This window comes from Pollicipes pollicipes, unplaced genomic scaffold (genome assembly GCF_011947565.3).
Source record: "Pollicipes pollicipes isolate AB1234 unplaced genomic scaffold, Ppol_2.1 Scaffold_7231;HRSCAF=8579_pilon_pilon_pilon, whole genome shotgun sequence".
Lineage (NCBI taxonomy): Eukaryota > Metazoa > Arthropoda > Thecostraca > Pollicipedomorpha > Pollicipedidae > Pollicipes > Pollicipes pollicipes.
The window spans coordinates 24,275,449-24,281,953 of NW_023597034.1; positions in this window are offsets into that span (position 1 = coordinate 24,275,449).

Genomic DNA, 6,505 nt, shown 5'->3' on the forward strand with positions numbered 1-6,505 from the left:
CTGGACAGCTATAAGCGAGGGTGGTTGGGAAGTGGACCTGCACCCAACAGAGCCACCTCCTGCAGTTTCTTACTACAGATATCCGGATATGTACCGGGAGATGCTCAGCGTCGTCGCCAAGTTAGAGCGGGCAAAGACCGGCGCCAAGATGGCCGCTGACGTTGTGTATAGCCTACAGGTCGACGGAAGTATGGACCGTTAGTAGCAAGACAACAAATTCGTCACTGCCAGAGTGATCGATGCTGACGCTGAGCTGCAGACCTACATTCTAAGCGTGGTGGAACCGGAAGGAGATGGCACAAAAGGTCTACTAGAGGCGGTCAAAACCGCTGTTGAAGGGCTGGATCTGCCTCTCGACAAGCTGGTTGGCTCGACCACGGTCGGAGAGAGCGCCAACACGGGTCACAGCAGTAGCCTCTGGAAAAGGCTCAATGACCTGCTGGGACGTGACCTGATCACCACCTGGTGCGTGTGTCACAAGGGTGAACCAGCTCTCTCGAGTGTGGAGAACACGGTATCGGAGATCCTGCACTGGAAGACCGGCCTGTGTGCTCTAATAACGCAATTCCGAACATCGAAGTCCAGGAACAAAATGCTCCACGAGAGCAGCGAGAAGGTGGTCACTCTCCCCCAGCACCTCGAGGTCCCTTTCGCCGAGCACCTGCTGTCGTCAATCAATGCTGTCCTGACGAACTCAGCGGCTTGTAGAGAAGTATGGCAGGAGACAGCAGCAAAATGCAGCAAGAAAGAGAAGGCTGAAGCTGAGTGCTTCATCAAGAAATGGCCCGCGGGCGGCTGCGCAGTCCGTGTGACGAGCGTCATGGCCGACATCTGCGGAATTTTCTGCCACATGCAGAAAAATTCAAACGCGGGGACCTCGTGTTAGCAGATGTGCTGGAGGCCCGCAATGCTGCGCTGCTGCAGCTTGCGTTAATAAAAGAGGAGCCTCTGTCCGGTGGACAGGAGGAAAAGTTCGTCCCACCTGCAGGCGAACCAGCCGTTTTAGCACACAACAGCCTCGTTTTGATGAAGAGAGCACTTGAAGCTGTGCGTGATGAGATCGTCCAGGCCGCGACGAACTTCCTTGGCGACATGCTCGATGTCGAGCATGAGCAAGTTGTGCAGGACATGGTCGCTATGATTGAGTCCAGGTCAGCGAAACAGTTCATCGCTGCCGGTCGCAGCTTGACATCCGGGCTGTTTGGCAGAGAGAGCGTGGCCCAGTTCACAAGAGATGCCTGTGACCAGTGGCGCAAGATGAGCGACGCCAGAGACCGGCATCTTGGCATGAAAAGCAGGCTGATGGCGATGACGAAAAACGCTAAAGGCGTCTGCAAGCAACTCTTGTCGCCGCTCCTCTGCGTCACTCCGCACAGCATGGGCACCGAGCGTGCTGCGTCGCACTACAACACTGTGCGCAGCAGCCATCGTCTGGGCATGCGCCTGTCAACGGTGAACGACCGACTTGTCCTCAGTGCCAACTGCTTGGGCACCACGAGGTTTGACCGCGTCCGGCGGTGGCGGCCTTCCTGGCAAATGAAGACAGGCGCAACCATCAGCCGGACCCGGAGAAATACAAGCAGCATGAATTTGCCAAGAGGTTCTTCCACTCCGAGGGATCGCAGTAAAGTGCACTGGGTCACGTCGGGAGCACGCGTGTCAGCGAACTGTGGCATCATAGAAGCTGCTTGGTTCCAGTCTGACCATGGCCGCCTGCAATACATGTGAATGACCTACTTTTGACTTTTCTTTTGGATGTTTCCAGCTTTGATGCCACTCTTGGCGTAATTTGCTTGATTGTCATCCAATTGTCAGCAGTTCAAATGCAATGATGCACTGTCACGTGCATGACACAGGATGTGCATAAAGCGAACCGTCCTGGGTAAAACTGCCTGTTGTTTAACCATTAAGGAAGCGAGTTCAAACAGGTCATGAGTCAATTGCAGTGAGGTTGTAAAACAGCTTGGAAATATTGAAACCTGATACACGACATCCATTTTTTTCCTAGAAGCTTCGGAGCCTGAGTACGATGGCATTGGCGTCCGATGTCCCAAGGCTGCATTCATCCAATACCATGCATTTACGTCAAGACGTGAAGCCGCATTACTGAAAATGAGTTAAGTGAGATGCATCGTGCAAGCTTTCATTGTATTCAGATCGATTACTACGTGACGAAAACTTATAGCGGTTCGCCAGTGCTTGCGGAAGAAGTACAACAACTGTACACCGTGGAGATAATTGAAACTCAGCAAACGCGTCTCGTTTGTGTTCAGCTGACAGTTCCGGATAAAATAACCTGAAATGGAGATAGCTTCGAAGTTATTTCACTTCATCATTGATTTGGACGATTCTTCTAGGGACGGAATCTCCTGTTATGCTTTTGGCGGGGCCTGGGACCCATCAACATTTTTGGAAAAGCTCCACCCATAGTTGTTGCATTGATTTTCCGGTTGGTGCCATCTTAAAAATGAGCGAAATCGACTGAGAGGTTTGCTTAATGAGGGATGGAGGCTATGATAATTTGTTGGATTGCCCCCCCCCCCCCCCCCCCCAGTGACAATTCCTTATCTGAGACCCCGGCGCCCATGTTCAACTTATTGTGTAGCACAAAACCTACTTCGTTATTGAAACTTGCACACCCCGCTCAACGTCGATTGAGAGCCAATTTACGCCCATTACGTCTGGAAATGGTCATCACAAACACCAAATATGAACGGCTCGATGATTATCTTTGTCTCGGTCTTGAACGTCACATGGCCAATGGAATGATAGGAGTTGGAGGGGGTGTTTCACGTTTATACGAGGTTTTGAACTAAAATAGCTATCTTGAAGACGTTTCGGTGCTGTTCACAATCCTCTCTTTTTTAAGACCTAAGCCTCACTAGTTTCTGAGCAATACGCCCGCGAAAATGGTGAAAAGTATATGGGGGGAGAGTATTTCAACGTCACCTCGGCATTCATCACGTCATAATAACGCCACTCAAATTCTGCCAGTCTATAAGCCTAGCGGCGATCAAAGCCAAAAAATACAATTGTCGAGGCGTTCATATGTATTTTGTGAGTGTTCGTGAGCGTGATTTCCAGATATAGCAGCCGTCATTTGGCTCTCAATCATTGTTGTGCAGGATACGCAAAGTAATCAAATCATGACGCATTGAGAAATATATTCACGAAACAGAGAAACGGTGCTGTCTAGAGTAGTCTTTTCCACTTAAGATGCATGCCAACAGTTTAGGTGGGTTTGTTTGATGATATCTGATACTTGCTTCAAGATCTTCAACTGTGAAATATTCCTTTAAATTGTGCTTCTACGGCTTATGCATGCCTGCATGACCTTCAAATAGCGTGTACGAAATAGCTTGCGCATTTTCATGGGCGTGTAGCCTATAAACTGGAGGATTTCAGGCCATATCAACTTCACTTCAGCTTCATATTAGCCAAAAATTACAGGCCGATTTTTAACTTACAAAGATCAGAACATTTACCACAAAAGAGCTAGCGTCTGTCAAAAAGTCCTGACCTCTCAAGGTCACCTTTAAAGGTCAAACGCGGGCTCCAAGGACGGGAACTCTATATCACCCAATTGCACCTTTTTTTGCTCAAGTGTAGTTGTTGTTGCACTTTGTGCAATTGTACAAAAGGGCTACAAGAGCTACTTGAGATGGCCTTTCAGTTTTCATACAGTGATACTTACGTTCACATGTCCGGTGCCCAATGAGCATACCAGCGCAGGGACGAGCCAGCCAGAGTCTTGGTAATTGGGGGGTGGGGGGTGGGTGGGACACAGGGTTGACCAAGCTCTCTCCCTGGGTAAAGGCTTTAACCCAAAAAAAGAAGTCATCGGGTACGTCCAATTTCATTTCGGACAGAGTTCTGCCCTTTTTAAAAAGCAGAAGTCACCAATAGATACAATGCTGTTTGTATTTTGACGTCAATAAGCTGAAAACAATACACCGGTGCCATTCACTTTACAATGCTTCAGTGAACTCTTTCTAAGCCAGTGACACTCAGGGGCTGTACATACAGGACTTTACAGGGACAGGGTTGTATAGGTACATCGTAAACGTAGGTCTTAGATTTAACTAAAGTCGTATATTTGCGGTCAAATAAACCTGCTTTGGTCTCAGAATGCTCAACTTTGTTCAGGATCAACTAGGGCAAGAATTGCATAATCTGGTTTTGGCCATGCGCGCTCGCAAGTCTAACATAAACAAACACCACTGGTGCCCAGCGTTGCAGTCTCCGGAGGCCGTGCCGCGTCGGTCTCGTGTCTAACACCGCGCGGTGGCCAACAGGCAGACGACGAAAGCGCAACATTTCTGAAGGAAGTGCCTTTGAACGCTTTATGATGTCAATTGGAGCGCTTGGAGGATGTTCCAGGAGTCTACTTCACCTGCGCACTTTTTAGATTTATGACATAGACGGATAAGCATTCATTCAGCGAACCGTTTCAAGGTTTTTATGGTAGAAGCTAAACGACCAAAGGCAGAATCTCTATTTTTGTGCTGCTGTCGCTGTATGTGTCATCAGAGGATGAGCTCAAAATCATTCAAGTAGGATATTCGCCGCAGCTCAATTTCTGAACGGTACGGATTGGTTTTAAGACTTTCGGCAGCGTTACTTTACGATGGCTGTTCCCGGGCGCCAGGCGCTCGCCACCCGGTGTTGGCCGCAACAGCCAATGCCGTCCTGGTCTCATGGAAGCTGCACCCCGGCCATTGGTATTCTTGCTCTTAAGGTTGTGAGCACACAGGCCCAGCACTGTTGTATGCAATGAGTTTCACATGCTTATTCTAAACAAGGATGGACACCTCGTTTGTGATGTTTTTTCATTTTGACTTCATTGTAATCCATCACCAATGGACATTAAGGAAACTACTTTCCTTCAGCGGGTAAGGACCCAGTGGTTAAACCCGTAGGGGTACATTATTTTTTGGTCAGGGGCTTCAGGATTATTTGGTTGCAGTGTGGGGTGCCTGCTGGCTATGATGCCGGTGCGCAAGGCTGGGATCCCATGGCCAAAACAGAAACCCTGACAGGGATACATCATGCATTGGTCGCCTTCCTAATGCCGGGGGGCCCCCCTGATCCGGCCATTTGTTCCAGGGGAGGCAAGGGCCCTCATTGATGCAAAAATGTCTTATAGTCATAGGTGTTCCATAATTGGCATAGAGACTACAGTTCGGCATAACGGGTCCGTGACTGGAATAGGAAAAAGGGCCATTTATTCGGTACCGGGGCCCCTTTTGACAAGGGGCCTTCCATTATCGCGCTGCTGCACTCACATCGTTAACTTTTATCTCTACTTTCCATTGTCCGTCCCGGTGGGCTTAGTTGGTTAGAGCGCGCCGGCCTTCTGATCCACCCACCGTGGCGGGTGAGTTCGATTCGCTTTAGGCGCTTTCAAGTTGCCGTTGGCAGGTATGGCCTGCGGCCGGCGGCAGCAGCCGCACTAAAGGTCAGGTGACGTCAGAGGGCAGGGCGAACCGTGCCGAGCATTGCGGCACGTTAAGCTGTCTCCACCGAATTCTGCCGTTGACGTGGAATTGCACGATCGGATGGTAGGGATCAGGGCTCACACAAAAAGCACTGCTCAGCGTGAGCTCTGACCCCAGAAATCCATCCACTCAAAGGATTCGGATCAAATTTCTAAAATAAAAAAAACTGTCAGAGGGCTTCGGCCAACGCACCAGGCCGCTGACTTTCGGGTCGCGTCCCTGTCCGAACACTGTCCCAGGCCCATTCTGAGCTCCTTGTCAATAACGAACCCTTGTTAGGCACCGTGGTCCCTTGGCTGACACAAGACTGAATGGCCCCGACCAACGAAAATCGCAGATCTCGGCTCTGCCTTTGTTTGGTAAATTGACCCCCAGTGCCACACCTGAGCTTGGAGTATAATCTGATGACGAATCTTTCGCGTGTCATGACCGTTAAGATTCTACCACACTAGTGAGTCTTGCAACATACGATTGGTGAGGCCGAGCGAGAAAAACCAACGCCAAATGCACTAAAAAAGCAGGACATTTCACGACTTTTTTGCTTTGCCTTATTGTCAGTCCCGATGGTTCAGCTGGCTAAAGTGCCGGCCTCCCGATTCATCCACCCATAGGCGATAGGCGGGGGGGGGGGGGGGGGGGGATCGAGTCGCTCTAGGCGCTCGCTCGCTATTTTCCCTTGACAGGCATGGCCTGCGGCCGGTGACAGCAGCCACGATAAAGGTGACGTCAGAGGGCAGGACGAGCTGTGCCGAACATTGAGGCAGGGAGCGCTTTTGCCACCAAATTCTGTCGTTGATCTGGAATTGCGAGATCGGATGGTAGGGGTCAGAGCTCACACAACAAGCACTGCTTAGCGTGAGCTCTGATTCCAGGAATCTATACGTTCAAAAGTTTCTGACTAAATTTTAGAACTTTAAAAAATGGGTTTAATTTTCCCCCAGTGACGTTATGAAGTCGTAATCCCCCAAACTATAATAATACATTATTACATTACAAAAATACAAATA